General features: G+C 42.7%; 1 long non-coding RNA gene across 2 annotated transcripts in view; it reads left to right on the forward strand.

Annotated features, from left to right (window-relative positions):
- Positions 1-25,909, forward strand: part of LOC135105542 (uncharacterized) — a 122,261-nt gene extending 96,352 nt beyond the window's left edge. Inside the window, exon 4 of one of the 2 annotated variants that reach the window (XR_010270893.1) lies at positions 18,903-20,308. This is a non-coding gene — a long non-coding RNA (uncharacterized LOC135105542). Of the gene's footprint in view, positions 1-18,902; positions 20,309-24,283 lie in introns of those variants that run through there. The other variant, XR_010270892.1, reaches the window with a different exon arrangement.
- Positions 25,910-26,205: the final 296 nt, after the last annotated feature.

The following is a 26,205-nucleotide window of genomic DNA, read 5'->3' on the forward strand; positions in this document are numbered from 1 at the left end:
TCCCCCACCCACTCCCTCCCTCCTTCCTTCCCCCCTCCCGCCCTCCATCTCTCCCTCCCCCCGCACATGGAGAAAGTACATACCTGGCTGGACTTGTACACCAGGTAGAAAGGGAAAGTTTTATGTGTAAGAACTTTCCTCCTTCTCCTCCTCCTCCTCCTCCTCCTCCTCCACCTCATGCTGCTGCTCTCCATTTCTCTCTCCTCTCGTGCTCTCTTACTTATTCTCTCTCCTTTCCTTCTCACTTGTCTCTTCATCCTCTCGCTTGCTCTATTTATGAACCTCTCTTGCATTTTTCATCTTTTTTATCTCCATTTATTCTTGTTCTTCTTTCTCTCTCTTTCCCTTCCTTATATAGTTTTCTCTCCTCCACCCTTCCTTCTTCATATGTCGATTCTTCTGCCATATGTTGATGTAAATTTGTACTTGGCGACAGTATGAAGAATTGTTAGGCATGTCACACACACACATACACACACACACACACACACACACACACACACACACACACACCTGTACGTCATAATCAAGCCTGTAAGGACGGCATATACGTCTACCTGTTCAAGCCAATGTATGATGCTAATTAAGAACTGTCAAATACCTGTTTCCACCTGGCCTGAGATCCGTGTGCAGGAAACAAACGTAATAAAACTACCAGACCAAAATAGAAAGGTGTAAAAAAAGATTTGATAAAAAGATTCGTGGTATTTAGAACAAAAAAAAAGTACAATTATATCTTACTTTAATTGTGAGATGGAAGGGAAGTGTTCATTGGTTTTTATTATGACAAACAGTAATAGCACGTCGCTGAGCCTGTCTCATAATTATGTTAGATGGCATGTTACAATTATAAGGATTAAGGAAACGTTCCCTCCTGCTCTCACTCCACAAGAGAAGTGTTCATGGATTTTTATGATAACTAACAGTAATAACACGTCACTGAGGTTGTCTCATAATTATGGTAGATTACGCGTTACAATTGTGATGAAGTGGATTTGATTCTCCTTGTACACTTCAAATAGTACAGGTAACCCTTGTAAGCTTGAAAGATATTGTTTTTGTCGTTTATATCTACTTTAAACGCAACAGATAGCAATTAAGGTTTAAGGAAGTATACTTTAAACAATACAGCTAATTATTTCAACGACTAAAGAGATTGATTTGATTGTCTTTGCTTAATTGAGTGTGTACAGGTAACTCTTTCAAGGTATAAGGAAATTGATACCGCTGCCTCTGTATACTTAACACCTGCAGCTTATCCTTGCATTCTATCACATTATTTTCTCTCTCATTCTAACACTTGGTCAGTTTAAGCAGACGGATGAGAAACACAGAGGTAATAAGAGTCAGATTATCAAGAAACTTCCCCTTCCGCTCTCAGTCCACGAAGAACAATCACCCTGACGTGTTTCTGTGAAGTGCTGCAATTTTCAACTCAGCAAGGTTTTCCGCGGAATGTGTCTTCAAGTAACGTGAACCTGAGGCTGACCAGGAAATAGGAAGGCGAGGAAAGAAGGAAAAATCATTGCACAATAAATGACAACGCGTCCTCCTCTTCAATTGTCACCCTCATTTCTCCCTCTTTCCTCATTCCTCTGTTCCCTCCCTCTCTCCTTTCCTTCCCCTCTTCCCCCTCCCTCCTCCCACTCGTTCTGGTTTTGTTTCCCTTCCCTGTGGTTCTCTCCTTCTCACCTCGAGTTGACTTATCATCGTCTGCATAAGGTCATCCCACTGAAGCCTGTCACGTGATGTTGTTGTTCTCTCTCTCTCTCTCTCTCTCTCTCTCTCTCTCTCTCTCTCTCTCTCTCTCTCTCTCTCTCTCTCTCTACGTAAGATCAAGAACAAAATCAAGAAGAAAATAATAAAGAAGTAAAAAATAATAATAATAGTTATTATTATTATTATTATTATTATTATTATTATTATCATTATTATTATTATTATTATCATTATTATTATTATTATTACTATCATTATTAAAGAAAAGTAAAAAAGAAAAGAAGAAAAGTAGAACAAGAACAAGAAGAAGAGTAACAACAACAACAACAACAACAACAACAACAACAACAACAACAACAACAAACTACCACCTCCACCACCACCACCACCACCACCACCACTACCACCACCACGGATCACTCTATCACGCTTCTCGAGGCTGATTTTCAAGGCGGCATGTGACTCTTATAGGCATAGGGTGTGTCTTACGTGCCTTGCCTCTTGTTTCCTCTTGAACTTCCTGGGTAATTTGCACCAGGAAAATATCATCACACTAAGGACACGGACACTACGTACTTATATCACTGAGCCCCAGCAGTGTCCTTAGTGATGTTTTCTCTTAGTTTTTTTTCTCTTTTTTTTTTTTTAGATTAAAGGACATGGAATGATGATGATGATGATGATGATGATGATGATGATGATGATGAGGAGGAGGAGGAGGAGGAGGAGGAGGAGGAGGAGGAGGAGGAGGAGGAGAAGAAGGAGGAGGAGGAGGAGGAGGAAGATGTGGAAGAAAAGAAAAAGAAGAAAAAGAAGAGGAGGAAGAAAAAAAGATAAAGAAGAAGAACAAAAGGTGAAAGAAAAGTAAGAAGATGATTAATTGATTGACTGATTTAGGTTAAGGCGCCTCAACATCGCGGTCAAGAAGAAGAAAGAAGAAAAAGAAGAAGAAAAAAAAGAAGAGGAGGAGGAGGAGGAAGAAGAATAGGGTGAGGAAAAAGAAGAAGAAGAAGAAGAAGAAGAAGAAGAAGAAGAAGAAGAAGAAGAAGAAGAAGAAAACTTATGAGAAGGCTTGGCTTATTTTTTTTAGAGGAGAGAGAGAGAGAGAGAGAGAGAGAGAGAGAGAGAGAGAGAGAGAGAGAGAGAGAGAGAGAGAGAGAATGTGTGTGTGTGTGTGTGTGTGTGTGTGTGTGTGTGTGTGTGTGTGTGCATTTCACCTGTTTCGCTCATTAGCATCTTTCAGTGGACACCCTCATGTTGAAACGCCCTTTTGACGCCTCCCTTTCCCAAACTCTCTCCATTCTTCACCCATATACTGATTCAGGTAGCTACACTTTCACTTACTTTTTTTCTCTCCCTTCAACCTTAAAAAAATATCAAATGTGACGTACGTAAATCTTTCCACGAATTTTAGTGGCGCTAGTGATATCAAACATTTTTTTCCTGGTGTTTTATGTGTGTTTTTTTCTGTGTGTGTGTGTGTGTGTGTGTGTGGCAGATCTACACACATGTACGGCACGTTTTTGATACTTTCATAGCTAGACACAGATGTGGAACTAGACTGAAACGTGTATTGGAGTTTAACACTGCGTATAAGGAGGAGGAGGAGGAGGAGGAGGAGGAGGAGGAGGAGGAGAAAGGGAGGAAAAAAATGGAAGGATAGGAAGATAGAAGGAAAAGCAGTAGATAAAATAAGACAGTAAACCAAACACAAACATACACACAAAAAAATAAAAATCCAATTATTCTCCTATACAACCCCATGGAAAAGATCTAATACTACTAAAAAAAAAATAATAATAATAAAAATAACAATCAAACTCATAATATAATCTACTGCCTTAATATTCTTCTCTCCTCTGAGGCCACCACAGGTCGCCTTGCATATAGAAAGTCCTTGTTGATATGACAGGTGATGTTGCTTGGCCACTTCTTTCTTCGTGGGCTTGGAGGAATATGCAGTAAAAAAAGTGTGAGTTAGGAAGACTGAGAGAAACAGTCAAGCATCGAAAAAGTAGACACAGGAGAGGAAGAGGAGGAGGAGGAAGAGGAGGAAGAGGAGAAGGAGAAGGAGGAGAAGGAGGAGGAGGAGAAGGAAGAGGAGGAGGCCGCGCCACTTCCCACTTTCACCTTCTTACAATAGCCAAGACTTCTGCTGAGGATGAAAGCGAAATGAGAGAGAGAGAGAGAGAGAGAGAGAGAGAGAGAGAGAGAGAGAGAGAGAGAGAGAGAGAGAGAGAGAGAGAGAGAGAGAGAGAGATTAAATAAGAGTGAAAGTATGCGAGTCTATTGAGAGGTTAGGTCATGTCATGTAGCAAACATCTCTCTCTCTCTCTCTCTCTCTCTCTCTCTCTCTCTCTCTCTCTCTCTCTCTCTCTCTCTCTCTCTCTCTCTCTCTCTCTCTCTCTCTCTCTCCACCTAAACTCTCACACATTTCTCCCATTCCTCAAATTAACGCAGTGTTCTAAGCCACACTTAACATTCTCTTAAACCTTTTCTTCCAACAACCTTCGAACAACCTTCTCCTTTCCTTCCTTTCACTCGTCCACTTCAAGTAGAGTAGTGACAGGTTCCTGAAGCGACAGTAAGGTTCCCCTAGTAATCGTCCCGCCACTGATGCCGCAGGGAGAAGAGAAAGTAATTGTTCCCCTTGCCACTAGTGAATGGAGGTGGACTGATTTCCCTTTGAAGTAGGAGTATGAGAAGAGACAGGAAGGAAAGCGTACAAGTGGGTGAACAAACAAGACGGAGTGACAGGTAACCAGGTAGGCATGCAAACAGACAGGTAAACAGTGAAAGTTACAAGGGGGTCTAGGCAAATAAGACAGGAAGATGAATAGGCAGATATACAGTGAAATAAGTTGAAAGACAAACAGGCAGACAGGTAGATGGATAGAAAGACAGCTTAGAGACAGGTGCAGAAAAGAGATAATCATACAGGGAATCAGGCAGCTGTACAGAAAGACAGTTTATAGACAGAGGCAATGGGCAGACATAAAGATAAACACACTGGTAAACAAACAAGTAATTTAGAGATAAGCACAAGAGATATACGGGAAGATAAATAAGCAGTTAGGCAGATAGAGATAGACAGAAATAAATGAAAATATACAACCTGTCAAGCGTGAAGATGAACAGCACTTTATATAAAAGCAACCATAACAACTTAAAGAAAGATTAGCAGGGTACGTAAATTGGCAGAACCAGTCACATAAATATCGGAAGATCGTGTTGGTATGAGAAGCACACATTCTTTGCAATCCTGGTAAGAGAAGAGGGAACAGTCTACTGATCCCAAATTAATATAAGTTTCCAATAACGAGAATATAATAAAAAAGAGGAACATGCAAGGAATTTAGCTTCATAAAAATAGCGCAAGATATTTATGTATTCTGGAACTGCAATATATAAAGGAATAATGGGGTTGTGCTGATAACACGAATACCAGTGAATTAATGGCTATGCGCAGGAAAAGTCCTTGACACCAAAAGAAAAAAAAAAATCGGAGTAATTCTTTTCTTTAGGCAAGTTTGTGTGGGCCGGAAACTACTACTATACGGAATGTTATGCAAGAACACTCGCTCTGGGGAAACATTCCTGCGCAGCTCAGTAGACGCAGAGAGTAAAAGGAGAGAAGAGACACTTGGATTATGTGGAAGAGAAAGGAACACAACTGACATCCAAAAATATGACAAAAAAAAAAGGCTCGTCAAGAAAAAAACGATAAACTTGAAATATGTGAAAAAAAAAGAAAAAGAGAAAGGACTAATTACGGAAAGAAAAATATGAGAAACGAAAATCCTTGAGCCTCATTAACGAGAAATTCATGGAAGCTTACGAAGATGGAGAAAGGAAAAGAAAGTGACTGAGAAAGAATGATGCAGATAAATGAGAAAACTAATGGATATGAAGTAAAGGAAAAAGGAGAAACGAAAGCATAAATAAAAAAAAAAAAACGAAATGGAAGGAGAACAAAAATATGGGAAAAGGAAATGGAGGAAGAAGAATAGGAAGGAAGACGTACTGTAGGTTAAAGGTTAAGGAGAAAGGAATAGGAGAAAGGAAACGTAGATAGGAATATGGGGAAGCAACGTGGAGGGATATGGGTGAAGGAAAAAGGAGAAAGAAGGATGGGGAGGAAGATGTAGGTTAAGGAGTAAAAGGGGAAGAGAAATGAAGGAAGGAGACGTGGCTGGGGCAGGAAGAAATATGGGGAGAAACGTAAGAGGTATGGGTGAAGGGAAAAGAAGGAAGGGGACGTACCTGCAGGAGGAAGAAGGCTGAGGGGGAGCGTGAAGGGTAAAGGGAAAGGGAGAGGGTCAGCTGGGGAGGGATGTGTTGTTGTGATGAAGGAAAGAGAAAGCCTTGGAATGCATCAGGTTGTTGCTAGATTCCTCCATCCTGCTTCGCTTTCTTGTTGCTGATGATGATGCTGGTGATGATGTTGCCTCTGCTGTTGTTGTTATAGTTAGTGCTAATGGAAGTGTGAAATTCTAATGATTACTAATGACATGAAGAATGGTGATGATTGGTGGTGGCAGTAACAGTGGTGATGAAGTGTAAACATCATTATCGTTTAGACCGTATTTTGAAACACTTTGGGCTCTCGTAAGAACTGTTTCCAAAGACCGCAGGTAAGATGAACCAGTATTTTTTCTTTGCTTTTCCTCCAAAGATGAAGATTCCTTGTTTGGCTATCACCAGACTCACCAAACACCCTTGAAAACAATAACTTCCACGAAAACCTGCTAAAAGTCATCGCGATAAGACACCAAAACGTTCGAGAATGCAGTTCTTTGTAACTGTTTCCGCCTTTTCCATTTCTCCTCCACAATCGACCACACTCATCTCGCCACAAACCACAGCCTGCGTGTGTTACTGACCTCCCAACACCCAACACCCAGCACACCCACTCGCTACACGCCCACAGGTAATATTACATTGCTTTTCTTCTGCACTACACAGCCACGCCCACCACCATATGACACAACACACACACAACACAACACACCTGACACTATGAAGCACATCACAGCACACTGTCAGCACACAGGGTCCTACACTATGCAACACAGCAAAGTGCACTACAGATTACAGTTTCCCATGCAACACAGCAATATTAGTCTCCTTAGAAGGCAACACACAGCACAACACAACATAACATCCCAGCTTCTTTCGTCACAACACAACACTGCCCCCTACAGCATAGCACACCATTGCCCCAAATATCACAAAGCATAACCTTACACAACTTGATATAGCTCCTTTCATAATATAGTCCCCACACTACACAACACACTTGCCCTCTTCACATCTCAAAGCATAGACCCCTAAACAATATCTCAACGCATAGACTCTCACGGCCTGCACGCTTCACACTCGCAAATTAGTCCCGAAGTCCGCTTGCTCAAGTACAGCCGAGGGTCTCTTAAACTCATTGACTTTCGTAGGTGGCTGCAACGGACGTCAATGTCAAAGGAAGGAACATTAGCTTCAGAAAGACAATAGAACAATATATCTGTCAATAGTGCATGGGGTGATCATTATAGTAATATTTATAATAGTAATGAAGTAATAGTGAATTAAGATAATGATAATATCAATAGTGAAAATAGTAGTAATTCAGATGATGATGATGATGATGATGATGATGATAATAATAATAATAATAATAATACCATGCGCTGTTTGTGCATTAAATCTTTCATTGCAGTATAAATCTTGCTCTCTAACACTTCAGTGCATTACAAGCAACAAGCAACAGCCGCATTGGAAAAAAAAAATCAGAATGTCACCTACTTAAGTATATCGTAAGAGATTTCACAATATCATTACGAGAAAGAACAACCGAAGCGTTGCCAACATTATAGAACCATTAACCGCTACACCCACCGCACCAACCAACCATTTTCCATTTTTTTGAGGACAGCCTTGGCGGTGACCATTCCTCCCCCCTCCCTCCCCTTCCCTTCCCCTCCCTTCCCTTCCCTTCCCTTCCCTTCCCGTCCCTTCCCTTTCTCCCTCGGCAGCCGCTGTTACTCGGTCAGCACCCGCCGTCAGACCTCAGAGGCCAGTGTTGGTCAGCAAACAGGTGCTCATTGCCCATGTTGTTGGTTAGAAACTGCGCGTCTTTGTCCGTGAAAACATGACTGCGTGGCCTTAGAAAAGTGTGTGTGTGTTTGTGTCATTGGTTTTGTTAATTAGCAGTGAAAACAGTTATCTTTTTTCTTTCTTCTTTTTTTTCTCTCTCTCTTTAAAATCTATCCACGTTAATTCATTCATGAAGTCTCCGCTATGAAAAGTTTATACTGAATGGTTTTTTCCTCAAGTTGCTTTAAAGAAAATATTTAGAGGGGGAATTTTGTGGGAGATGGAATGTTTTATGAAAATAATTATCATGGCAGGAACGTGGAATATACGGGTTCTATCATGATAGGAGGAAATTTTCAACATCTATTTAGCTGACACTAGTATATTCTCTTGTCCCCGTTTGTGAAGGTAATGAAAACGACAAAGAAACATGACCCAGAGAGCGAGGGTTTAGTGTGTGGAGTAAGCTGTAATGGGGAAGTGAAGTGTCAGTTTAGATGACCACCACCAGTCCCTCTCACCACCGCCACGCCTTCAGATAGGTGTCAAGGGCGACTGTTCACGCCCGCCACAGGGAAGACCGTCTTTCAAGATTCCCCGAGGCGCGCAGCTGTGGCAGAGACCTCACGCACGTCTTACCTGAGGGGAGAAGAAGTAATTTACATGAGTTTATAGGCAAACCGCAGCCTCGCCCTCGGTTCACCCTCAAGAGCGAGAACATGTAACACTATATTTAATGAGTACCACTACTGGAAACTCCGGCCATAAATTCTCTTGTGTTTTCTCTCTTTCGTTAAAATGTCACATTCTCTTATGAAGGTGTCAAGATTCTTAAAATTACGTGGATCATATTAATCACATTAACAGAAGTGCTTACAGTAAGAAAACTAACGCTACCATTAACTTCATTGTGTGTTCTCCCTTCTTAATGTTGATGCCATTATACCTTAGAAATATGAACTATTTCGATCACATTAGGAGATACAACTATAGATGTGGCTCTGAAAAAAGTAGACACCGAAATATTTGAACCGCTGCCAAGACAGAAAGTAAACTCAGGGTGGGAGAGAACGCATAGTACTGAAAAAAAGTGCTGCTGAAGTGTTGTAACCTCTACATGCGCAACACTGCTGAATAAAACCAGCTCACTGAACCGGATTCTCGCAGCTCAGGAGGCAGGAGGAATCAGGAGACAGTTCATTAGTTTGTTAATGAAACAAAATTCCAGAAATACAAAATTCACACACCAGATATCAAAATAAGGTTTGTCCATTATAAGTCTTTGCACCAAACGGAACATTGAACCTTCAGGAAAACTTTATTGAAATCTCGAAAACGTTCATGAAAGTATACACGAGGAAAGGTTTGCGAGACACTAATAAGAGACTCCCAACTTGTATTGCAGCTGATATTTCTCCTCACGGCATTCTTCTCGGATAGACTCTCCACTTCCCGAATAATAATTGAACGGAGAGCCAGCCTGCAGCCAAGTGTGTCCCGCTGGGGGAAGTCCGTGTGGGGTGAACTCATGCCGCGACTATTATGGAACGTTCACCTTCGGTAGGAACACGCAGAGGTCGACCACCGCTGCATGGACAGGTTTAGCCCTGGACAATGCACGCCACTCAGCCAGCCAGCCGGACAACCACACAATTGAGAAGCAAGCCAACAACACAGGCAATCAGCCAACCAGCCAGCCAACAAGTACTAAGCAAGCCAATCAGCTTCTCAACCAAGCACCCCGTTAGTAAAGAAATCAAATAACCACCCAAGCAGTCAGCTATCTAGACAGCCGCCCAGTAAGCCTGTCAATAAACTATCCATCCAGCCAACAAGCAAGACAATCAGATACTTGACTATTCACACAACAAACCGGCCAGCCACCCAACAAGCAAGACACTCAACCAAACAACTAGCCAGCTATACAAAAAGACAACCAGCAATACTTGACCGGCCACACAACAAGCCAGCCAGCCAGTTCACTAGTCACTCAGACCTGGAGATCCCTGCATGCTTCTATATTTCCTCCTTCCTGTGACTTGAACTCTTTCAAGAAGGAGGTTTCAAGACACTATTCCTTTAATTTTTGATGACCGCTCTTGACTCTGTTTGGGGACTGGCATTTCAGTGGGCCTTTTCATTCTTATAAATTTTGTTGCTCTTGGCTGGTGCCCCTCCTACATAAAAAAAAAAAAAAAACTCAGCCAGCCAGCCAGCCAGTTAGCAAGCCAAACAACCTCCCTGACAATCAGCCAATCAGTCAGCCAGCCAACCAGTCTGCCAGCTAACCATTCACCCAGCCAGTCAGCCAACTAGCCAGCCAGCCAGCCTCCCAACCAATCAGCCAGCCTCCTAACCAATCAGCCAGCCAGTCAGTCAGCCAGCAAACAAACCAACAAGCAACTTAACCAGCCAACCAATCACAAATCTATCCAGACAGTCACCGTTCACTTGACAACCTGTCCAGTCTGCCAGGCCAGTCATGCAGCTAGACAGCCCTCCAGCCCTCCAGCCTTCAGCCACCTTATCATCCAGTCCATCTGTGTTCCTCCGCCCCAGTCATCATACACCCGACCGCTCACCAAGAAACCTTTCAATTAATCTCTTTGACCATTGAAGCAAGACACAAGAGGCATCGTGTGGTAGACGGGTAGTTATTACGCTGACAATGTTACGTTCCATCCTTCACACAACAAACAAGGCAGCTAAGACTCACACCGCCCTTGAGTCCCCCTTACAGCTGCTTCACTCGTCTCACCGACCCGCCAAGCACGCGCGCCTGAAATTGCACCGCTCCATAACCGCGCTCTTGCAATGGTTGTCTTACTGATTGTTGATGAATGAGAAGGGAATTTATCGATTAGTGAAGGATGGTGGTGATGATATATTTACCTAAGCATCTTTGTAAGAGGATCTGGTGTTGTCATTGTCATTTATCTGCTCATTTATCTCCTGCCTCGTCTTCTTCATACTTTTTTTCTAACGCTTTCTTTTATTTCCCCTCGTTTTTCATTTTTTTTTTACCCCTTCTCCTGTTGCTTTTATATTCTCATTTTATCTCCTCATTTATCTCCTCATTCGTCTTCTTCATACTGTCTTAATCCTTTTCCAACGCATCCTCTTATTCTCTCCCCCTCATTCACCTTTTTTTTTTTATCCCTTCTGTTGCCACTACTTTCGTTTACCCCTTTTCCTGTCGCTTCAATATTCACTTACCCACTTAATAACCCTCCTCTTCCTTCTCGTGATGACAAAGAAAACGTAACTCCTTCTTTACCACGTCCAACTCTCTTCAGACCAGGCCGCGCCCTTTCGTGTCCTCATCAAACCACTCGACCTTTCGTTGCGTGCGGTGCGTGGCCAGCGTTTAGGCAAAATCGACATGTCATGCAACGTTCTTTCATCAATAGCTCGTTGGTGGAGGTGCTTCGAAGGGTATAAGGGGGAGGAAGAGGAAGACTAGGTTGGACGAGTAGGAAGAGGAGGTGGACTAAAAGAAAGAGGACGAGGAGGGAGAGGAAGAGAACGAAGAGAAAGAGAAGCTGGACAAGCAGGAAAACGAGGAGAACGGGGAGGAAGGAGAGGTGGACGAGGAGGAAGATTAGGTTCGACAAGAAGGAAAAGGAGGAGAACGAGGAGAAAGAGGAGAGAGGACAAGGAGAGAAGAGGAGAACAATGAGGTACTGTTTCACAATAAAGGAGTAAAGAAATAGATTAAAGGTAATAAAATGATGATAAAGTAGATGAGAGAGGCAGTGAAAAGGATATGAGCATTTTGTAAAGATGCCAAAGGGTTAGACGTAAGTGCTGGAAGGTATGCAGGTGAATGTGAGGTAATGAGAGGTGAAAATTAGGTAGTATGCTGTGTAATAATAGGGGCTGATGATGATGATTATGAAGATTACGTGGTTATAAGAGGAGGTGGAAAGCTGGAAAGGACAGGTGGCGTAATGTGGAGAAGGAAAAATAAAGTAAGAATGGAACAAGGAATCAGGAACGTCTCTCTCTCTCTCTCTCTCTCTCTCTCTCTCTCTCTCTCTCTCTCTCTCTCTCTCTCTCTCTCTCTCTCTCTCTCTCTCTCTCTCTCTCTCTCTCTCTCTCTCTCTCTCTCGTGACCTTGGCAGTACCTAGCCGGGCCACACTTGACCCCATTCCAGCCTGAGGGGAGAGGAGCGTGCTTTCCGAGGTCAGCGTCTTGCTCGAGTTTCAGCTTTTGGTGCAGGAAAGGTATTAAGTCTCATTCTAGATTCCATTCCCCGCTCTTCTCCCTGCCCCCTTTCCCTTCCTCCTCCTCCTCGTCTTGTTCCTCCTCCTCCATTACTGTTATTATTTGATGATCTGCAACCATCTCTCTCTCTCTCTCTCTCTCTCTCTCTCTCTCTCTCTCTCTCTCTCTCTCTCTCTCTCTCTCTCTCTCTCTCTTAGAAATGCAATGCGTATATAACTTTGTCAGTCATATACCTGATTTTTTAATATTTCTCGAATTGTTTCATTTCTGCCTTTACATCGCTAACTAACTAAATAACTTACTGACTAAAAGCTACAGTAACAAAACGCGTGGTCATCCCCCTTTCGTAGCGCATCCAATCAGAAGCTATGTAGAAAGTAAAAAAACAAGAAAAAAAAGAAAGAAACGAAAGGAAAAGGAAACTAATGAAATGAGAGAAAGGAAATGCAAGGCTCCCTCATTTCTATTCGCCTCATGCCTTCTTCTTCGCCGTCCAGCATATACCCTTTCACTTGCCCTCTTCTTCTTCTTCTTCTTCCACCTGCTGCCACCTCGCAACTTTCTCCGTCATCCTGCAGGCAATGCAAGATCAAACCTGACAACACTCCTGGCGGGGACGGTTGTTTGGCCAGGCCGGGTGACTTGACTGAGGGCTGTGTTTTTTATGGCCCTCGGCACTCAAATGGACAATGATGCAGTGGCCGCTGGTACTGATGAGACGTGATGAGGGTGGGCGTGGATGAGTTAAAGGTTAGGGCTTCATGTTGCTTTGTGGTGAGTTGTTTGGTGCTCACACACACGCTCTTGTATGTAGATCAAGACGTAAGTGAGAGTGTGTTTTAGTTAATGTGCATGGTGTGTTTCGTGTATACATGTACGTTTGTGGATTAGGTAAATAGATACATAGATAGATAGATTGATTGATAGATGGATGGATAGATAAATAGAATAGAGACAAATAGATAGATCAGTAGATACATAGATAGATTGAAGAATAGATATTTTATTGATTGTGGCCTGTTATGAACTCAAATAAAACCCTTTCATGACAATGAAAAAATTACTTAGACTACGTACGTGAGATATGTGCAGCGACAAAATATCATAAAACAATTACTGTAATAAAACAATAAAACAAAAAAAGCAGCAAAGCAAGACAAGAATATGAGAGATACATAACCCGTTAGCACGAACCAAGAATAAACTTTTTAGGGCACTAAGACCAATAGATGGCACCTGTTACAGTATTATATCCACCGGTTCATTAATTAACTTGTGCCACCGGTTGCTTTGGAAAGTGAAAAGGTTGTGTTTTATTTATTTTTTTTTTCCAAGTAAGCAAGGTCGTGCTGTGTGCAGTGTGTCTTAAGTGACGTGGGATGCAGGTGAGATGTGTCATTTGTCATCCAGGTGTGTTGGTGTGTTGGCTGGTTCACTTTCCCTTACATGTGCTGTTACTGGTGTGTTTTTATTGCTTTTTATTGTGTTTTATGGCCAGGCAGACATCTAGATGGAGAGCTAAGATAAGAAGTATTGCTGGGATGGCCTGGAATGGAAGGACAGCCAACCAGAGATTAAAAGAGAAGGTTAGGGAAAGTCTTTGTCCTGCAGTGGAATCTTATTGGTTGATGACGATGATGATGGCTGTTTTTTCACTTTTTTTTTTTTTTTATGGTTGTTTGTTGTGGTTTCACGACTGACTGGTGGTGTCCTTTCTTTCTTTCTCTCGGACTGACCTTGATTGGTGATTACAGGTTTTCGAAATTCCTGTTCACCGAGGCCTATCATAATGAGCATCACATCGTACAGAAGCGTGGAAAAAAGTCACGGTGTCCTGATCCTCTCGAGGTCTTGCGTTGCTTTATTAACAGTGTAGTGGTAGGTATGTTTGTGTCACCTTTAACTCTTTAGTAGGTGCTGATGACAGTGCGGCATTTATTTGAGTAACCCTATACTTCACTGTCACTGCAAAACTAAAGCTTTAGGCGACAGATTTTTAAATTATTCGGTTACTTATATATATCACTAGTGTTTTTCGAAATATTCCCTAGACTTTCAAGAGACTTTCTTTTTTTTTTTTTTTTTACAGCTTGAAGGGAAACCATATCGATCAAGGAGTTGGTTACATAGCTTAAATGTAAAAATTATAAAATTATCTTCCGAGTTTTACACAAGACGGCAAAAAAAAAAAAAAAGAAAAAAAAAAACACTTTCTAGCTTGAAGAGAAACCATAGCCGCCAAAGGGTTGATTGAATACTTCGTATGCAAAAATTATCATCACAGTTTTATTTTTACACGAGATGACAAAAAAAAAAAAAAAACATGATATAACCTGCTATTGAGTTCAGGGGTACGGACGTCCATGTCTCGCTTTCTCCCTACTGACGTACATTCATTATACACTCTAAATTATCTCTCCTCACACACTAAATTATGTCTGCTCTTTTTACCGTGACTAGTGTACTGTGGCTTTCATCACAAATTTACATAAGCTGACCAAACCATGAAATGATATGCGCTTGGTTCAGGGGTAGCACACGTCTCGCTTTCTCCCTCGGTACGTAGACCCATTATACGTGAATTATTCTGGTACTTTATATTGTGATGGCTATACTGTGGCTTTCATCTCCCCTACATCCTCGACCCCAGCAATTCTACAGACCGTGGCGAGCAGAGTGATGAGGGAGACAGGACCACCGCCGTAGCCACTCGGGTCTCCGTTGGACAACCGCCGTGGTCCCGGTCCTTACTGGAACGCACCGCAGATTAACGTTCATTACCCAACGCGAAATTACGTGGCCTTGTGGGGTGCGTTGGTTTGTTGGTCTCTTGCTGGCAGCGTAACGAGAGGGAGAGAGAGAGAGGGACGTTTAGGAGGAAAAATACACGCTTGGTATTCTTGATAACCACGTGTCATCACAATTGCATGGGGAGATGGAATATGTTTCGCTGCGGTGGCCTCGAATAGACGAGCAGCCGATAAGTTACATGCAAACTGTAGCAAAAGCTAGCGCTAGTACTTTTTATAATCACGTGTTGTCAAGGAACTAGACTGAAAGGCGAGATACGATGTTTTACTGGGATGCCCTTGAATAGACGGATAGCCGGTAAAGATAGCAAATGATTACAAATGATAGCAAATAGCACAGGATATGTATAGCTACCCCATGCTGTTTGATTACACTGCTAACTGTCTGACTGCACTATTTAGAAATGGAACAGTTTGGGAGGAGATCTTTATACCGCAGTAGAATCATAGAGACTGAATTTAACTATGGTAATGTCCTGAAGAGGCTTGGCTGAATATAATGGTGGTGAATATCGTGATGGTGTATATAATGATGGTAACGATGTCCTCAGCAGGCTTGGTGGCTACACACTGTTTCATCATCAACAGGGTTCATCCATCACCTCCGGGTAACGAACGGGACTCACAGACGGTGCGGGAGCCTGAGTCACCAATGAGCCTGAGTCACTAACAAGGTTCCGGGTGGTAATGTGGAGAAACGCATGCCCCCCCACCCCCCGACATTCTCTCTCTCTCTCTCTCTCTCTCTCTCTCTCTCTCTCTCTCTCTCTCTCTCTCTCTCTCTCTCTCTCTCTCTCTCTCTCCCCTGCTTTAGCTACCCGACGCCCAACACAACAGCTTTTTTGACAACAGCTTTTTTGGTGCGTGTTTTTTGTCCAGCTCGTATGTGGCTAGTGGTAATGACGCCCGTTATCCCGATGAGGAGATGTGCGAGTGTGGTAATGAGTCAAGTATGAATCAACTGTATGAAGAAACAGAGTAAGGGGAAAAAATAATAAATAGAAATAAATAAATGTTGTATTAGGGCTCGTATTCTGAAACGCTTTGCTCTCTCACCAGGACTGTTTTCAGAGGCCACAGAGATGATTAACCGGGTTATCAAGACTGTTTCACCTGATAATAATGTAGAAATCTTGTTAATCTATCACTAGATCCATAAAAAAAAAATAAAATTCCGTTTAAGTTCAACTAGAGTCTTTTGAATATTGTTGGTGTGCAGAGCAGAAGCGCTTCAAAATATGGCCCTGACTCGTGTGAACAGACTGTATAGATAAACAAAGAGAAAGAAAGAAAAGAAGAAAGAAAGAAAGAAGGAAACAGAAATAAACAGAAGCGTGGTCATGAATCAAGTGTGAATCGACTGTATGAATAAACAGAATTAAGCACATCCAGGTGAATAAATCTCTATAAGGTAGCAGCAGCAGAGGCTATTTTGCGATATAGTTTAGGGGGACATTCTTATTTACCGCTTTCTTATTTTACTTTATCTTTCTCTCCCCTTGCTCTCATATTTCTAGTCTTAATCCCTGCATGAATTTTGCTGCTATCTCTGGGATTGCTTACTTTCTCCCCCCCCCTCTCTCTCTCTCTCTCTCTCTCTCTCTCTCTCTCTCTCTCTCTCTCTCTCTCTCTCTCTCTCTCTCTCAGTGGCAGTATCGGTCCTCCTGATGAGTAACAGGAAGCCGAACCAGAAAGAGAGCGAAGTACCGTAGCGTGCATTTCATTTTGTTTTACGATCCACGTCTCTTTCGACAACAGTTTTTTTTACCACTTGCTCTAGGAAATTGAGGCGACACAAGTGAATGACTGAAGCTCACCTGTATTGTTGCCAGTACAGTGTGTTACGTATCATATATTGCTGTACTCGTGGCATACCTATTTTCACCTGTCTTGCATCTTTCATATCACTATCATATTCCTTATCATTTACTTATCATTATTTTCTTACATGTATCAGAGCAGTGTCATTATCTCGTCTTCATCTGTCATCACGCTCCTCACGTTTGTCACGTCCCTGTCTTATCTAACAACGCCACACCTCCTCCATATCGTATCTGGCTGTTTCTTCGTACTCCTGTCTAATTCTTAATGTACTAATTCTATATATATAACCCTCTATCTTTCCTATCTGTGTCACGTGTATCATTATCTCTGCCCCCACAACACATTCTCTCTGCTTCATTGTCTCCCGGGTTATTTTTATTTTTTTATTCATTAATGCCTCACGTGTTCTTCCTTTTCTGGGAAAGCCATATCATTTTTTTCCATAAATATAACTCATCGTCCTTGTTTTTTTTTTCCATATTTTTGCATTAATATCTCAGTTAATGTGTCATCCTGTCCTAACACATATATGCCACATCTCTGTTCTGCTCATCCATCCGTGCCTCTCTCGTCATTTGTGTTATTTTTTTATACATTGGAATGCTTGTTATCCACTAATACCACATCTTACCTGACTGTCATCTCTGTCTGTGTCCACCACCAGCGCGTTTGTACCTCATGACATTGCAGTTTAAAGCTTCCATTAACGCCTTCTGGGAAAATATACGATGCACACTTCATCATGAAATTGCGCTCTCGCTTATTTTGCATTATACTTTAACACCTGGTTGAGGAACGCGTGTTGAGCTGAGCGAGGGGAGAGGAGAGGAGTGCGGAGGGGGAAGGCGGGCAGGTGAGACTAATTTACCAGGTGGGTGGTGTCGTTTAAGACCACAGAGTTGTTCCTGGAAAACGTTTAAAGGGCGTAAAAAGTAAAAGAGGCGTCATGGTTATGTTAGGGAAAGGTCGTGTGGTGTTCTCCTCATCATGCTTGTTCCTGCTTCGCCCTTGTGCGTGGGAGGAAAGAGAGGAAATTATGGAGTGAGGGAGTTAGTAGAGGTAATGAACGAGGGAACTTAGAGAATGATTGACGCAGGGAAGAAATAACGAAAGTAAAGAAAATGGAAAGAAGGAAATGAAGAAGTGACTGTAGGAATGAGAGAATGAATGAAGACAGAATGCAGGGAATAAAGAAAGGACAAAGGAAGGGAGAAAGGAAGGAAAGGACAAGGGGTGGTGACGATGATTTAAGAGATAAATGGTATTGCTTTAATCCTCACTGGAATGTCTCGTTTTTCTCTTCTTTTTTTTTTTTCCATTCCTGTTGTGTTTTGGCAATGACATGTGAGTTATGCTACGGTGTTTCGTGTTTTTCTCCAAAGTCTATTCTTGTGTTGACTAATTGCTTTTGTGTATTGTTTAGATAATGATCTTTTCAGGGTACATGCTATTAGGAGTTTTGAGAGAGAGAGAGAGAGAGAGAGAGAGAGAGAGAGAGAGAGAGAGAGAGAGAGAGAGAGAGAGAGAGAGAGAGAGAGAGAGAGTACACACACACACACACATAGCCTTCGTAGAAAGTTCAGGCGAGCTGGCGCTACACACAAGCTTAGAAGAATGTTGCTAAAAAGGTTAAACATTCTGCCCAGTGAAAGCTGTGCCGCACCTCACACACACACACACACACACACACACACACAGCAGCAGATACCGTACACCTTACACATGAAAACATCTTCCTTATTTTTTTTTTTTTTTTTCATAACGTAAATATGAAATCCACTACGAGGTACCATAAAGTAAGTTACGTGTATGTATAGTTTCGTGCTTATTTTTGAGTCATATTTCTGCATGTACCGAGTAACCTTTTCCTACATGATTGCGGTATTAAGTTCAAGTCTTGTACGTCTGGCAGTGTTCATGTGATTAAGAGCTTGAGATGAATGTATGTATTATATTCAAAAAATCTTCATAGTCAGCTGCTCATATTTTCAGCTATTTCTGTGACTCGGTACATTAAGAGATTACCAAGAGGAGAAAGAGGTTTAGGGAGAGGAAGAAAAATATACGTTTCTTTAATCATTGCAATTTTTCTTTTCTACTTGTCTTTGTTTATGTTCCATTTTTCGCTCATGACTCATTGCACGTACTAGTCTAGCCTGCCACGCATATGTGTGTCTGTCTGTGTGTGTGTCTTGTTATGTTATAGTGTTTTGTCTTCATCTATTTCACAGTTATGGCAAATTTATGACGTCTGGCCTCTTCTCCCTGTCTCCCTCCTCTTCCACCCTCTCATTCCCCGCCTCGTTACACCACAAGGGAAGGGTCAAGAGGCGCGGGGGAAGGAGAGGCGTGAGCGGGCAAGACAGCTGCATGAGGTGTGTGAGGGGGAAAGGCAGGTGAGAATTCCACGTGAGAAATGACAGGCACGCAATCAAGACAGGTGTGTGAGGTTTGGTGGGACAGGTGTGAGTGGGGAATAAGACACAGGAGGTTGAATACTGAAGGTACAGCAGATGTGGAGGGTCATGAAGGCAGGTGTGGTATGGCTGACAGATCTGAAGGACAGGCGTAGCAGGGAATTGAAATGGAAGAGGAGTATGAAGGTCGGAGGTAGAACAGGTGTGAAAGGTCATAATTGCAGGTATGTTAAGGTTGACAGGTGTAGGTGAGGAATAGCTCAAAGAAGGGTGAGGACTGAAGAACATAATGTGAAGCTTTGTGTGTAAGGGGGAAAGGTGACGTGTTAGGAAATGTACCACTCTTTTATCGGTGCTTTTGTAACGTGTTCTCTTAAGGTTAATGTGTTAAGCTGATCTCACCACCATCACCACCACCACCACCACCACCACCACGACCACGACGCGCCAAGAGCCTTCACGGAACTTTTACTTGTAATAACACTTGTAAAAAAATATTACATTCGAAGGTCGTCCTATATAAACAACTAGAGAAATGCGCATTAAACAATTTCAGCGAGTGGCAAGTTACAGTTAGCCTGATAATTATGCCCTACCTTACCTAACCTTTACTAAGCTAACTTAACCTCGATTCACCTTACCTTACTTTAACTTACCTAATCTAAATAACATAATTAACTTCACCTTATCTCACCTTACTTAACCTTATCTAATCTAAACAAAAACAAACCAAACCTCATCCCATCTACCTCAGTTTACCTTACTTCACCTTATCTGAACTTAATCTCTTAATTTTGCTTATCTTACCATAATACACCGTACTCTACCTTACCTAATCTTACTTTACCTGATCTGACATGACTTCTCACAACCAAAACCAAAGCTAACTTAACCACCTGGAATAGCGTTATCTAGTGAGCTGGAAAGGCATGTTAAGACCGAAAGGATGTGTGGGGATGTGTGGGGGAGAGGATTAAGGCAAGCATGAGGGGCTGTGCTGTGCTGGGCCGGCGTAATACACGATCGATCCTGAATTTAAATAGAGACTTGACCTCCGCATTCCTGGGCGGCTCCTAAACATGAGCGCCTTAATGCTAATTGCCACCACTGCAACGAGGTCTGGCTTCTGAACATTTAAGGCAACGAGGCGGCGAATGAAGGCTGCGCTGTGAATAGTCATTGTGCGCTTAAGAAACTAGTAGCACTGCACTTTACGAGTGAGGCTTTATGGTGGACTGTTGAGAGAGAGAGAGAGAGAGAGAGAGAGAGAGAGAGAGAGAGAGAGAGAGAGAGAGAGAGAGAGAGAGAGAGAGAGAGAGAGAGAGAGAGATGTACTGTGTTGGCTCCTGTTATCAAACTACACATTTCTTGAAGCATCTTGACGTACTAAAAGAAAAACATTACCACCCAACACACTCTTATTAATTAGGGGCGGTTCTTCTTTATAGATTTAGAGGATGGGAGGGAGGACAAGTGTTTGATAACCCGGCGTGTCTGCTCCTGGCGGCGGGTAACAAAGTGAAGAGTTGCGCCGCCAGTACTCGAGTGGTTGTCCCGCTGCTCATTATTGTTCCCGTTATAGTAGCAAGTGTGGCGTGGCGGACTGCAAGCGGCACCCGTGTTGACGCCGCGTCGTCCTGGCAACCAAGGACGCTAATACCCTAACGCCTCCTCCTCCTCCTCCTCCTCCTCCTGCTCCTGACGTCTCTTCTTTCATGCTAATAGTTTACTCCTAATGTCACGTCACTAATGGAGCTTCGTTTTCTCGCCCCAGACCAGAAGGCAGCGCGCATGGTAAAGGAATGTGGTGGAAAATGAACCTGGGATATTTAGTGTTGCTTGCAGTGACTGAACACCTTGTTATATGCATTCCAAATTCTCTTCACGCAGCGTTGTTGTTGGTAATGGAGGTGGTGGTGGTGGTGGTGGTGTGGTGGTGGTGGTAATGTAATAATACCTGAAGCATAACAAAGGTAGGAGGGACTGGCGTGCATTGTTGTTGTGGCTTTTAGAAGAAGTGCAATGAATTCAAGGCTTAAAGATCATACCACATGAAAGTCATTCTAACGGGAAAAAATGTGGGAGGAATGCGTAATGTTTTTGGCTGCCGTGGGTGTCAAGGCGAGCACCTACACCAGTTTTCTTAATTATATCCCCCGTGTCTCCTGCCTCACTATGCTCTTGTCCCCACCCCGCCCCATTCAGTGCCTCCCTCGCCCAGTCCTGTTCACTCCACTCCACCATGCCCCGTCCAGCAGTCTGCACCGGCTACCATCACTGTATTATTGCACCACTCTTCATCCCTTTTTCCTCTTTCAGCTCCTCTCCAGCCCTCTCTGCCCCTCCACGCCCCTCACCTTCACCTCAAAAGCTCACTTCTCTCCACCCTTCTCCCCTCACAAGAAGCCCAGCACCACCTCAACACCTCGCCCAGCCTCAGTGCCCCGCCTCGTCTTGCCCCATTTTGCTCTGCCTCGCCTGCTCTATTTGTAAGGAACACATCAAAATGTCAGAAGAGTAGAAGCGTTTGCTCGCCCTTCGCCGGCCGTGAGGGGGCTAGCAGGCAGGCAGGTGGAGGAGATTGGACAGGCTTACCTTGAGTCGCTCACTGCATGTCACCTAGGCCACCTGTGACGTCATGTGAGTAGTTACGTCACGCATATTTCCTTCGTGACGTCATCTACCCATTGACTGACTTGGGATTTTGTCAGTGATTCTTGTGTTATGGCTGTTACTGTACTGTGCTCGTTATTATTATTATTATTATTATTATTATTATTATTATTATTATTATTATTATTATTATTATTATTATTATTATTGTTAGTGTTGCTAGTGGTCGGCGGTTACTTTAAGCGATGAAGGCAAACAGGTAGAGGTGAAGGTGTGTCTGGTGGACTGATTCTCTTACCTAAGTCTTGTGCTGCCTAATCGAACTGCTTAAGCCTCCTGTGTGTGTGTGTGTGTGTGTGTGTGTGTATTGGAAAGAAACTATGGATATTGTTCAAGGCATACTTACACACACACACACACACACACACACACACACACACACACACACACACACACACACACACACGTCACGTCATCACCTGGTTACCATTATGTTTACACAGAAACTTTTACATTTATTTTGAGGCGAGAATATTACGTTCGTTAATTAACTTGATGAAACCTAACAACGTAAAGATCAGCGGTGATTGATTGCCGTACATAACGTTAATGGCTGAGGTAAGAAGCGATCATTAATTACAGTTATCGCAAGAGTTTAGTCATGCATGATAGTCAATTCACTTCTGCCTCCTTCCTCCGTCCTTCCCTACCTATTACCTTTCTCCCCTCCCTCCTCTCTTCCTTCCCTCCCTTCCCTCTCTTATTCTCCCTCACTCCCACAGACCTGTATCTCCCCCCCTTCCGATCATTTTTTTCCATTTCTTATTTTTCTCTCGCTCTTTTATCTCTCCCTCTCCCTTTATCACTCCCTCCTGTTCTCCCCTTTCACTAGCCCATCTACCTCTCCTCCATCTTCGTTACTCTCCATTTTCTTTCGCCTTCATTAGCCTCTTATCGACCTCACTTCCTCCCTCTCTCCCTTCCCTTTCTCTCCTTTCCTGTGCCTTTATCTCTCACCTTCCTTTTCCTCCTCTCTATATGGCCTCGTCACTCTCCCTCTCTCCTTCTCTCCCCTCTCTCTCCCTCCTCTCTCTCCTCTCCCTTCGTCTGGTGTGAGGGGCGTCGTCTGGGAACCACTCACTACCTTGCCGCTCCTTCACCCGCCGCAGCTGACCCCGTGCACTCAGGCCACCAGGTTCTCGGGTCACCAAACCTCCACACTCACTCAGATTCCCAAGGCCAGCCAGTGATCGAAAGGAGGTACTGTGGCCATCGTTACTATCGCTGTTTCTGTCACTATCACCACGTTTTTTGACATTATTACTGCCTTCATTGTCTGTTTCATCACCGTTTCTGTTACTGTTGCTGTTACGTTCATTATTGTTTTCAGTGCCTGTGCTGTCATCATTTACGTCACTGTTAGCACGGTGTTACCCTCAGCATCACTATTACCACTACTACTATACTGCTACTACTACTACTACTACTACTACTACTGCTACTATTAAAGTCATCACCAGGATCATGACTATTATTAATTTTCCTTCTGCAGTTCATCATTTGTCATCAGGTGGGGAAACAGTTCCTGAATGCCTGAATTTCGAGAGTCTTATGCAATTTTGGTGTAGATTATACTTCTTCTTCTTTTCTTTTTCTTCTTTTACTTCTTCTTTTTCTTCTTATTCTTCCCTGAGACACTGAAGTCCCACAAGGTCGCACTTTGATTCATATTTGTTCATTTGCTTCCATTAGAGAGAGAGAGAGAGAGAGAGAGAGAGAGAGAGAGAGAGAGAGAGAGAGAGAGAGAGAGAGAGAGAGAGAGAGAGAGAGAGAGAGAGATGTTGGGGGGAGGCCTAGTGGGAGCTCACAAAAATAGTCAAGGCAAACTTCCTTTAATTCACTTCTTTTTCTCCCCTTGTCTATCCTTGGAGACTTGAGTGGCCCTTTTTTGTGTGATAGGATGTGTATTCGTCTTTGATTCCACTTCTTATCCACCTTCTGTCCTATTAAAGAACAACTGATGCTTCCCTCGCTCTCCATCCTGCCCATCATCTCCTGCCCTTCTTCCTCTTTCTTCCCCCGTGTGTTTGTCCTCCCCCATTCATTCATTATTTCTCTCTCTCGTCTTCCTCATTCCTTTCCAATACGTATATGCTTTCCTCTTTCATCACCTCCTCCGATTCCTCCTTCTTCTTTTTCTTCTCCTTCTCCTTCTACTTCTTCTCCTCCTCCTCCTCCTTTTCACTCCAAATTTTTCTTTCCTAGATGCTCATTATTCCCCATTTCATCCATTACCTGCTCTTCTTCAACTTTCTTTTCTCTTCTTTCCCTTTTTTTCTTCTTTCTTCACATTTTCTCCCACCTCCTCTTTTTCATATTTCTTTCCCAGATGTCTGTATTTCCCCTTTTCATTCATCACCTTCTCTTCTTCATCTCTTTCCCATCATGTCCATCCTTTCCTCTTTCTTCACATTCTTTTCCACCTCCTCCTCTTCTTCATATTTCTTTCCCAGATGTTTGTACTTTCCCTTTTCATTTACCACCTTTTTGTTCATTGTTTTTGTTTATCTTCTCCCCCACAGACCTCACGCTGCTTTTGGCTTGTTGTCTGTGTGGAAGATTCACTCGTCAGCGATGCGTGAGACGTGTTGGTCATTAATAGAGACGCCAGATGGAAGGCTCCTGGCGGCTCCTTCAGTGCATCTCAAGGGCATCTGTCTGCTATGTGCGTGCCTGGCTCTAGCTCTTCTTCACAAAAAGCCGCCATGTTAGTAGTACTTTTACCACGTAAGATGAATGGTTGGGGTGGAGCAAAGGTTTTTAAATTTCGCGCGTTGAGTTGGTTAGGTGCCTTAAAATGTTTTGTCCTGGAAATTTTGTTTTTTTTGTTTTCCTGCTTGGAGCGTGTTTCATTCATTTGTTTGAAGGAATAGTTGATGTGAAGCTTTTTTTTTTTTTTTAGTTTTTGTTTTCGTTTGTAGGAGTAAATTTCTGAATCTCGTAGTTCGTTGTTTTTCACTGCGTACTCGATTAATTCTTATTACTTTTTTTTTTTTTTTTTTTTTTTTTTTTTTTTACAGCGGCACAGTTTAGAGTCAAAATCTCTTGTTCGCTTATCATCACATTTGCTGTTATGTTTCCACGGCTTTTTCTAGATACCTTTACTACGTACGTCATTATCTCATTACGATCTTTTTTTTTCTTCTAGCGCAAGTAGTTTAGTCTTAAAATCCCTTACTCTTTTCTTTATCACTAACCAAACTGGATATCACATTTGCTGTTATGTTACCACGATTTTTTCTTTTGCTGGAATTTGTGCGGTACTGTTTTTTCTAATTTTCGCTTGAGGGTATGTAGTGAGTGGCCTTGGCGTGTCTCATTGAGGTGCCTGCGCCGCCTCCCTCGCCTTACCTTTGCATCTCCGCCAGACTCATTCACTTACTTGCCGCGCCATTTTTGCTCAACAGTTCGCTGTCTTATAATGTTAGCTGAGGTCGTGAACTAAGTACGTATCCTGTTTAAGTCGGTTTTACTGGATAAATGTCAACTTTTTTTGTGTATGACACTATTTTACTTACGATTCGTGTATTTTTTCGTTTATGTATATAAGTTTATCTGTTCATCAAATGTTAGTCAGCATATTTTTAAGCGAAAGAGAATCAAAGGTTACACAAATTAAGAAAGCTTTTTACTTTCATCAGTTATTCTCTTGTGTTTTCCTTCTCTCTTTTTCCACACTGCTCCCTTTCCTCCACGCAGCCTCCTAGCATTCACACGTCCTTATCTCCTTTTATTATCTCCACTACTCTACAGCTCCCACACTTTGCCATCCTGAGCATTGCATAACAGGTTTTTCCCTCTTATTAACCTAATTCCCTCGCCACTTAGCGTTGTTTTGCTCCTCTCTCGAAGTGATAGCAGAGTGGTAATTGTGGTGGTGATGGTGGTTACGCTGGTGATCGTGTTAGTAGCAGTAGCGATAGGCAACGAAATCTACTTATTAACTTTTATCTCAATTTTAGTCGAGCTCTCTTTCCTTGTTATCCTGTTTCCGTTGTGTTTCCCTTCCTCTCTCTCTTCGCTTCTCGTCTCTTTAGCTTCCTCATTATCTTCCTTATCTCTTCCTTTCCCCTTATTCCTCCTTCCCATCCCTCTAACTATCCATCCCGTCTTCTTCCCATCAACTCTTTCCCTCTCCTCTCCTATTTTCCATGCACAATCTATCCTATTTTCTATTTCACGCTTATCTATTTATTTATTTTTTTACTTAAGATTAAATGAGTTCCCACCAAATGCCTCATAAGGGTCAGGGGGTCTGCTGCTATTTGTTCATCATTTGTGTTCTTTCGTGCATCTTCTCATCCTTCAGAGAGGCAGAAATACGGGGCATGACCTTGATCAAGGACAAAGAGGAGGAGGAGAAGGAAGAGAAGAAGGAGGAGGAGGAAGAGGAGGAGGAGGAGGAGGAGGAGGAGGAGAAGAAGGAGGAGGAGGAGGAGAAAAG

This window comes from Scylla paramamosain, chromosome 12 (genome assembly GCF_035594125.1).
Source record: "Scylla paramamosain isolate STU-SP2022 chromosome 12, ASM3559412v1, whole genome shotgun sequence".
In the NCBI taxonomy this organism is placed as follows: domain Eukaryota; kingdom Metazoa; phylum Arthropoda; class Malacostraca; order Decapoda; family Portunidae; genus Scylla; species Scylla paramamosain.